This window comes from Chrysochloris asiatica, unplaced genomic scaffold (genome assembly GCF_000296735.1).
Source record: "Chrysochloris asiatica unplaced genomic scaffold, ChrAsi1.0 scaffold00058, whole genome shotgun sequence".
In the NCBI taxonomy this organism is placed as follows: Eukaryota; Metazoa; Chordata; class Mammalia; order Afrosoricida; family Chrysochloridae; genus Chrysochloris; species Chrysochloris asiatica.
This window is the reverse complement of record NW_006408576.1, coordinates 8044869-8052634: the sequence shown is the minus strand read 5'-3', so window position 1 is coordinate 8052634 and position 7766 is coordinate 8044869. Positions and strand designations below refer to the sequence as shown.

The window sequence follows — 7766 nt, the reverse complement described above, 5'->3', positions numbered from 1 at the left end:
TTTTTTTTTTTTTTAATGCTTTCTGCATCATTCAAAAATTTGACCAGAGAATCCTTCAATAACAAAAGTCGAGGCTTGAGTATTTTCTTTGGTTACCCCAGCTTGAGAAATGCAGAGCATGTTCTTCCTTTTTTGTTTTCTGACTCCAGATCTTTGCACATTTTGTTGTAATATTTGACTTTGTCTTCTCGAGCTGAAATTTTCAGTTCATCTCTTGTACCCACTCATTTCTTCCATTTGCTTTAACATCTCTATGCTGTTGAGCAGTTTCATTGTCTCTTCTGACATCCATTTTGACCTTTTCCTTCTTTCTATGTATATTCATTTCTTATGCTGTCTAAAGAAGGTATCTGAAATGATCAGATCATTGATTTTGCAGAATTCAATCATGCGATCTCCAGCATCATTTCTATCACCAAAGCCATATTTTCCAACTACTGATCCTTCCTCTTTGTTCTCAACCTTTGTATTCCAATCACTGCTAATGATCAATACATCTTATTGCATGTTTGCTCAATTGCAGATCAAAGAAGTTGGTAGAATTCTTCTATTTCATCCTCACTGTCTTTAGTGGTTGGTGCATAAATTTGAATCATAGTGGTATTAACTCATATTCCCTCTAGGCGCATAAATATTATCCTATTACAGACAGCATTGTACCTCATGACTGGTCTGGATATGTTATTTTTGATAGTGAATGCAACACCATTCCTCTTCAATTTGTCATTCCAGGCATAGTAAACCATGTCGTTGTCAGATTCAAAATGGCAATACCAGACCATTTCAGCTCACTAATGCCTAAGATATTGATGTTTATACATTCCATTTCATTTTTGATAATTTCTAATTTTTCTAGATTCAAACATTGTACATTCCATGTTCAGATTATTAATAGATGGTTACAGCTGCTTCACTTCATTTTGAGTTGAACCTCATCCTCAAATGAAGGTCTTGTGGGCTTTACTTCCATGGGCTGTGCTCCATTTGCATCATCAACTCTACTTTGAGGATGCAACTCTCCCCCAGTCACATTTTGAGTGCCTTCCAACCTGAGGGATTCATTTTCTGGCACTATATCTGTCAGTGTTTCTCTGCTATTCATAAGGTTTTCAGTGACTAAATATTCAGAAGTAGTTCATAATTCCTTCTTCCTAGTCTGTTTTCATCTGGAAGCTCATCTGAAACCTGTCCACCATGGGTGACCCTACTGGAATTTAAAATATCCATGGCAAATCTTTCAGAATCACAGCAACTCACAAGCCACCACAGTACAACAAACTGACAGACAAGTGTTCCACAATCAACAGGATCTACACATTTTAACCATGCAAACAAATATGATATTGATTGCTGGTAAGACTCTAATCATTCAAGTAGTCCTGTATGCACAAATAACAGGAATATCAGGATTGGATGTTAAAACAAATAAGGGTTTTCAGAAACACTCTATTAGGATGACCTGGCATTTTCCTCAGGAAGGTAAGTCATTCTGAAAATATCCTGAGAAGTCTCTTAAGAGATTTTTGGTGGCTGCTACATGGGTAACCCAAAAATAATTCTAAGAGTTTGGAGAAGGAGATCTGTTCTTGAAAAGGAAAGCTGGTTCATTTTAGCCTTGGTTGCTGTTATTTATACATTCCATGTTCCAATTATTGATGGATGTTTGCAGCTCTTCTCATCTGAGTTATGTCCAATCAGCAAATGAATATCTCAAAAATTTTGCTCTATTCATGTCATTTTGAAGAAGCTGGCCTTCCCCAGTGATATTTTGAGTGCCTTCCAAACTTAGAGGCTCATCCTCAGATATTATGCTACTCAATGTTCTGCAATTATTCATATGATTTTCATTGACTAGTCATTTAGAAGTAGTTCAATTCTTCTTCTTCCTAATCTGTCTTAATCTAGAAGGTCTGCTGAAACCATTGTGGGTGACCCTACTGATATTTAAAGTACTAGTGACATAGCTTCCATTATCACAGCAACAAACAAAGCACCACAGTACAACAAACTGGCAGATGAGTAGTAGTTAGCCAGGCTTGTTGTTGTTTTTGTTGTTAGGTACCATCAAGTCTGTTCCAACTCATAGTGACCCTGTGCACAACAGAATGAAACTGTTCAGTTTTAGGCCATCATCAGATTGTTATTAAATTTCAGCCCATTGTTGCTGCCACTGTGTCAATCCAATTGTTGAGGGTCTTCCTCTTTTTCATTGACCCTCCACTTTTCTAAGCTTGTTGTCTTTTTCCAGGGATTGATTCCTGCTGACAATATACCCAAAATACAAGAGACAAAGTCTCACAATCCTCGCTTCTAAGGAGCATTTTGACTGTATTTCTTCCCAAACAGATTTGTTTGTTCCTCTGGCAGCACACTGTACTTTCAATATTATTTGCGAACAACATAATTACATGCACCAATTCTTCTCTAGTCTTCCTTATTCATTGTCCAATTTTGCCATGCGTATGTGGTGATTGAAACTATCATGAGTTGGGTCATGTGTACCTTAGTACTCAAACTGACATCTTTGCTCAATAACACTTCAAAAGGTCTCATTTAGCAGGTTTACTGGATGCAATATGTTTGATTTCTTGACTGTTGGGTATGAATTCAAGCAAAATGAAATTTTTTTCTTTTTTAAAGCTTTTATTGTGAATTGAAAGATAGTTTACAGGACAGATCATGAGTTTTACAAATCATGTTTTGTTTTGCATAATGAAGTATTTTACAACTTCAATCTTTTCTCTATTATCATGATGTTATTTGTTGTTCTAGTTGTGAGGTATTTTTGTTTCTTTAAATCGAGGTGCAATCTTTACAGAAGGTTGTGGTCTTTGATCTTCATTAGTAAGCATTTTAAATCCTCTTCACTCATAGCAAATAAGACTATATCATCTATATACCACAAGTTGTCAAGGAGTCTTCTACCAATCCTAATTTCAACCATTTTCTTCATGTAATTCTACTTCTAGGATATTTTTCTCATCATACAGATTGAATAAGTTTGGCTAAAGGATAAAACTCTAATAATCACCTTTCCTGATCTTAAACCATTCAGTATTCCCTAGTTCTGTCAGGTTAGTTAGGGTAGTAGAGCATGAAGTGTTGTGTTAAAGAATTTTATTCTTTAAATTACAATTTTTTAAATTCTTGAGTGTGTTTCTGGAGCCATTTCATTTAATTCTCAAAACAATCCTATGTGATATATTATGTCATTATTCTTTTATAATTGAGAACCTTGGGCTTGGGAAAGTTCAGGAATGTAACTAAGGTGACATATCTAGAAATGTTGTTGTTGTTAGGTGCCATCGAGTTGGTACCAACCCATAGCAACCTTATGCACAGCAGAACGAAACACTGCCCGATCCTAGGCCAATCTCACTACTGTTGCCAAGCTTGAGTCTATTTATGCTGCCATTTGGCCAATCCATCTTGTTGGGAGTCTATGAATCCTTGATGTCTAGAAATGTATGAATCCTTAATGTCTTGAATGACAATATCACCTGGAGCAGATTCTCCTGATTACTCTATACTATAATCTTCTGTATTTTAAGGCCAAGAATAGGCCTATCCTGAAAATCCCTAACACTCACTCCATATATAAACAGACTTAAGATAATGGTTTCTTCTATCTTTCATTAAATCAAGGCTTGTGTCACTCTAAATTGCTTGACTTTCTCAAGGTTCCATGCTCTCTCCACCCACATACTAACACATGGTTTATGGAATAAATTAGTTCCTTTCATATTTCTCACCCTATTATATCCCATAGTTCTGCCCCGGTCATTGCCCCTGTCCTGCATGTACTGGTCAGAAATATATTTTTCATAATATAGCACCAGAGTCCAAACCTGTTGGGCGTAAGAGAAAATATGAGTAAGTACACAGAGAGAATGGAATCTTAGATCTTTTTTTTTTTTTCTATAAAAATTTAAACAAAGGAAAAAGGTGCAAAGCCCTAGCTGTGCATCTCTTGCTGTACTTACCCTGAAGCACCATGTTTTCTGTTCAGTACTCTCTCACAACTTGTTTAACAGCATGGACTAACCAGCAGGAGGGAACCTTGGTACAGGAATATTTAAGCCAGAGCTGTTCTGACAAAATGTCAATAAGTTGGCTCAGCTTGAAAATATGGTAAAAGTCTGAAACTGTCACTACATAATAGAGTATATGACCTTGTATTGTATAATAGGAATCCATGACATGAATCCCTCTCTTTCACCTACAGCAATTTTTGTAGAAAGTTTCTGAGTGGCACAAACAGGGAGCATGGCTGACTGCTGCATGAATGGTTGGAGGTTCAAGTCAACCCAGAGATGACTCAGAAATGATTTTATCACCTGGAGCAGATTCTCCTGACGACTCTCTACTGTAATCTTCTGATAAAATCAGAAATGATTTTAGAAGTAAATCATGATGCCTAATGATTTACTTCTAAAAAAAAGTCATTAAGAGCCCTATAGAACACAATTCTAGTCTGAAACACAAGAGATCACCATGAGTTTTGAACAGCTTGCTCTTTGGTCCTAATATTTTTCTTGGTCACAGAAAATTACTATGTAAAATGATGTTTTGTTTTTTACTTGAAACAAATGGTATCAGAGAAAGGTAAAACAGAAATTTTCCCCATTGCACCAGGTGTTCCATGAAAGAATACTGTCCAGGAGTTTAGAAAAAAATTAATTTGAGTACTTAAAAAAGGGTTAGGGGTTATGTTTATATGACTGCGCTATGGATATTGAATGTTTCCCCAACCTATTATTATAAAATAGCCCTTTTTTGTGTGATGAGAATACATATGATTATCTTGATTACAGTGTGTTTATAAGCCACCTCTAGTCTATACTTGATTGGATGTGCTAAAAGTTGTTGCTATTGGGTGCCATCAAATTGGTTCTGACTGATAACAACCCTATGCACAACAAAACATAATTCATAGCCCTGTACCACCCTCTCAATGATTACTTTTGAGCCTGTTGCTGCTGCTACTGTGAAAATCAATCTGGTTAGGGGACCTTACCAAGCATGATTTCCCTGTCCAGGGACTAGTCCCTCCTAATGTCTTTTCCAAAGTATGAGATGTCTTACCAGAAAGATGTTTACCTGTGCTTTATTGACTATGCAAAGGTTTTCGGTTGTGTGAATCATGACAAACTATGGACAACGTTACAAAGTATGAGTATTCTGGAACACTTAATTGTGCTTCTGAGGAACCAGTACATAGATCAAGAGACAGTTGCTCTAACAGAACTTGGGAACACTGAATGGTTTAAAATTAGGAAAGGTGTGTGCCAGGGTTATATTCTTTCACCACACTTATTTAATCTGTATGCTGAGCAAATAAATCGAGAAACTGGATTATATAAAGGAAAATGTTGCACTAGGATTGGAGGAAGAGTCGATACAACCTTCCTTGCCAAATGTGAAAAGGACTTCAAATATTTTCTGATGAAGATGAAAGACTACAGCCTTCGGTATGTTTTGCATCTCACCATAAAGAAAACAAAAATTCTCAACATGGGACCAATAAGCAGTATCAATATAAATGGAGAAAAAATTGAAGTTGCCAAAGACTCATTTGGCTCGGATCAACCATCAACATTTATGAAAGCAGCAGTCAAGAAATAAAATGATGTATTGCATTAGGCAAATCTGTTGCACAAGACCTTTAAAGTGTTGAAAAGCCAAGATGTCAGTTTGAAGACTAAGGTGCTTCTGATGCAGGCCATGGTATTTTCAACAACCTCATATGCTTCAGAAAGTTGGACAGTGAACATGGAAGACCGTAGAAGAATTGATGCATTTGAGATGTGGTGTTGGAGGAGAATATTAAAAGTACCATGGACTGCCAAAAGAAACAAATGATCCGTATTGGAAGAAGTACAACCAGAGTGCTCCTTGGAAGCCAGGATGGCCAAACTTTGTCTTTCATACTTTGGATATATTGTCAGAGGGACCAGTCACTGGAGAAGGATATCACGTTTGGTAATGTGTAGGGTCAGAGGGAAAGAGGAAGATCCCCACCTCCACCCCCCAACTAGATGATCTGGCACAGTGGTGGCAGCGATGGGCTCAGACATAGCAACAAGTGTGGTGTTGGCTCAGGCCTGGGCCTTGATTTGTTCTGGTGTGCATAGGTCACAATGAGCTGGTTTCAACTCAATGGCACTTAACAATAGCATCAACCATTCTGACATCTAATGAGCATATTGGCTGCACTTCTTCCAACATAGATTTGTTTGTTCTGGAAAAATTTCCAACTTTCACATACATATGAGGCAACTGAAAAAAACATAACTTGTGTTGTGTGCACCTTAGTCTTCAAACTGATATCTTTATCCTTTAATGAGCTCTTTTGCAGCATATTTACCTATTGCAATACATTGTGTGATTTCTTGGCTGCTGTTTTCCTGAGTGTTGATTGTGGATACAAGCAAAATGAAGTCTATGACAACTTCAATTTTTTCTTCAATTATCGTGGTGTTATTTATTGGTTCAGTGGTAAGGATTTTCTATTTCTTTACATTGAGATTTAATCCATGCTGAAGGTAGAGGTCTTTAATCTTCTTTATTATTTTAAGTCCTATTCACTTCCAGGAAGCAAAGCTGTGTTATATGTATATTGCAAGTTGTTCATGAGTTTTCCTTCAATCCTAATGCCATGTTTTTATTCATATAAAATTCCAATATCATTTGTAAAGCATACAAATTGAACTAAATATGGTGAAAGGAAAAAATGTTGATACACACCTTTTCTGATTTTAAAACCATTCAGTATCCCCTTGTTCTGTTCTAATGACTGCCTCTTGGTGTATGTACAGGTTCCTCACAAGTACAATTAAGTGTTCTGGAATACCCATTCTTCACAAAGTGATCCATAGTTTTTCATGATCCAAACAGTAAAAAGCATTTACATTGTCAATAAAGCACAAATAAACATTTTTCTGATATTTTATTACTCCAGTTAAGATCCATCTGACATTAGTAATAATATTTCAGTTCCACATCCTCTTCTGAATCTGGATTGAATTTCTGGCAGTTTACTATTGATGTAATGTTGCAACTGTTTTTGCATGATCTACAGCAAATATTTAGTTGATCTTAAAGATATTGTCCAATAATTTCCACATTCTATTGGGTCACCTCTCTTTATAATGGACATACATATGGATATTTTCCAATCGTTTGGCTAGGTAGCTGTCCTCAAAATGTTTTGGCATAGATGTGTAAGTGCCTCCAGTGCTACATTCATTTGTTGAAAATTCTAATTTGTATTCCATCAATTTCTGAAGCTTTGTATTTTCACCAATGCCTTCAGTGCAGCATAACTTCTTTCTTCAGTACCATCAGTTCTTGATCATATACAGTGATTCTGTGTACTCTTTCTATTTTCTTTGGATCGTATCTGCATCATTTAATATTTTGCCAATGTTGTTGTTAAGTGCCATTGAGTACGTTCTGATTCATAGCATATGGTGTTTCCAAGAAACAGCTAGTGAGTTTGAACTTGTAGTCAAGTGATGATCCTACGATACCACATAGAATCTTTCAATATTTCAAATTGTGACTTGAATTTTTTTCTTCAGTTCTTTCAGCTTGAGAAATATTGAATGTATTCTTCCCTTTTAGTTTTCTAACGACTTTGTCTTCTCAAACTGCTCTTTAAAATCTAATCTATTTAGCTCTTTTTTTCCTCAAGCCTTCCAGTTGCCTTGACTTATCTACATACAAAAGCAAGTGTCAGTGTATCTTCTAACATCCATTTTTTT

The 7766-nt window shown here is 36.2% G+C and overlaps 1 pseudogene; it reads left to right on the top strand.

The window, feature by feature from the left end:
* Nucleotides 1-1454: 1454 nt before the first annotated feature.
* The window catches only part of LOC102812284, a 45034-nt pseudogene continuing 38722 nt past the window's right edge, over nucleotides 1455-7766 (top strand).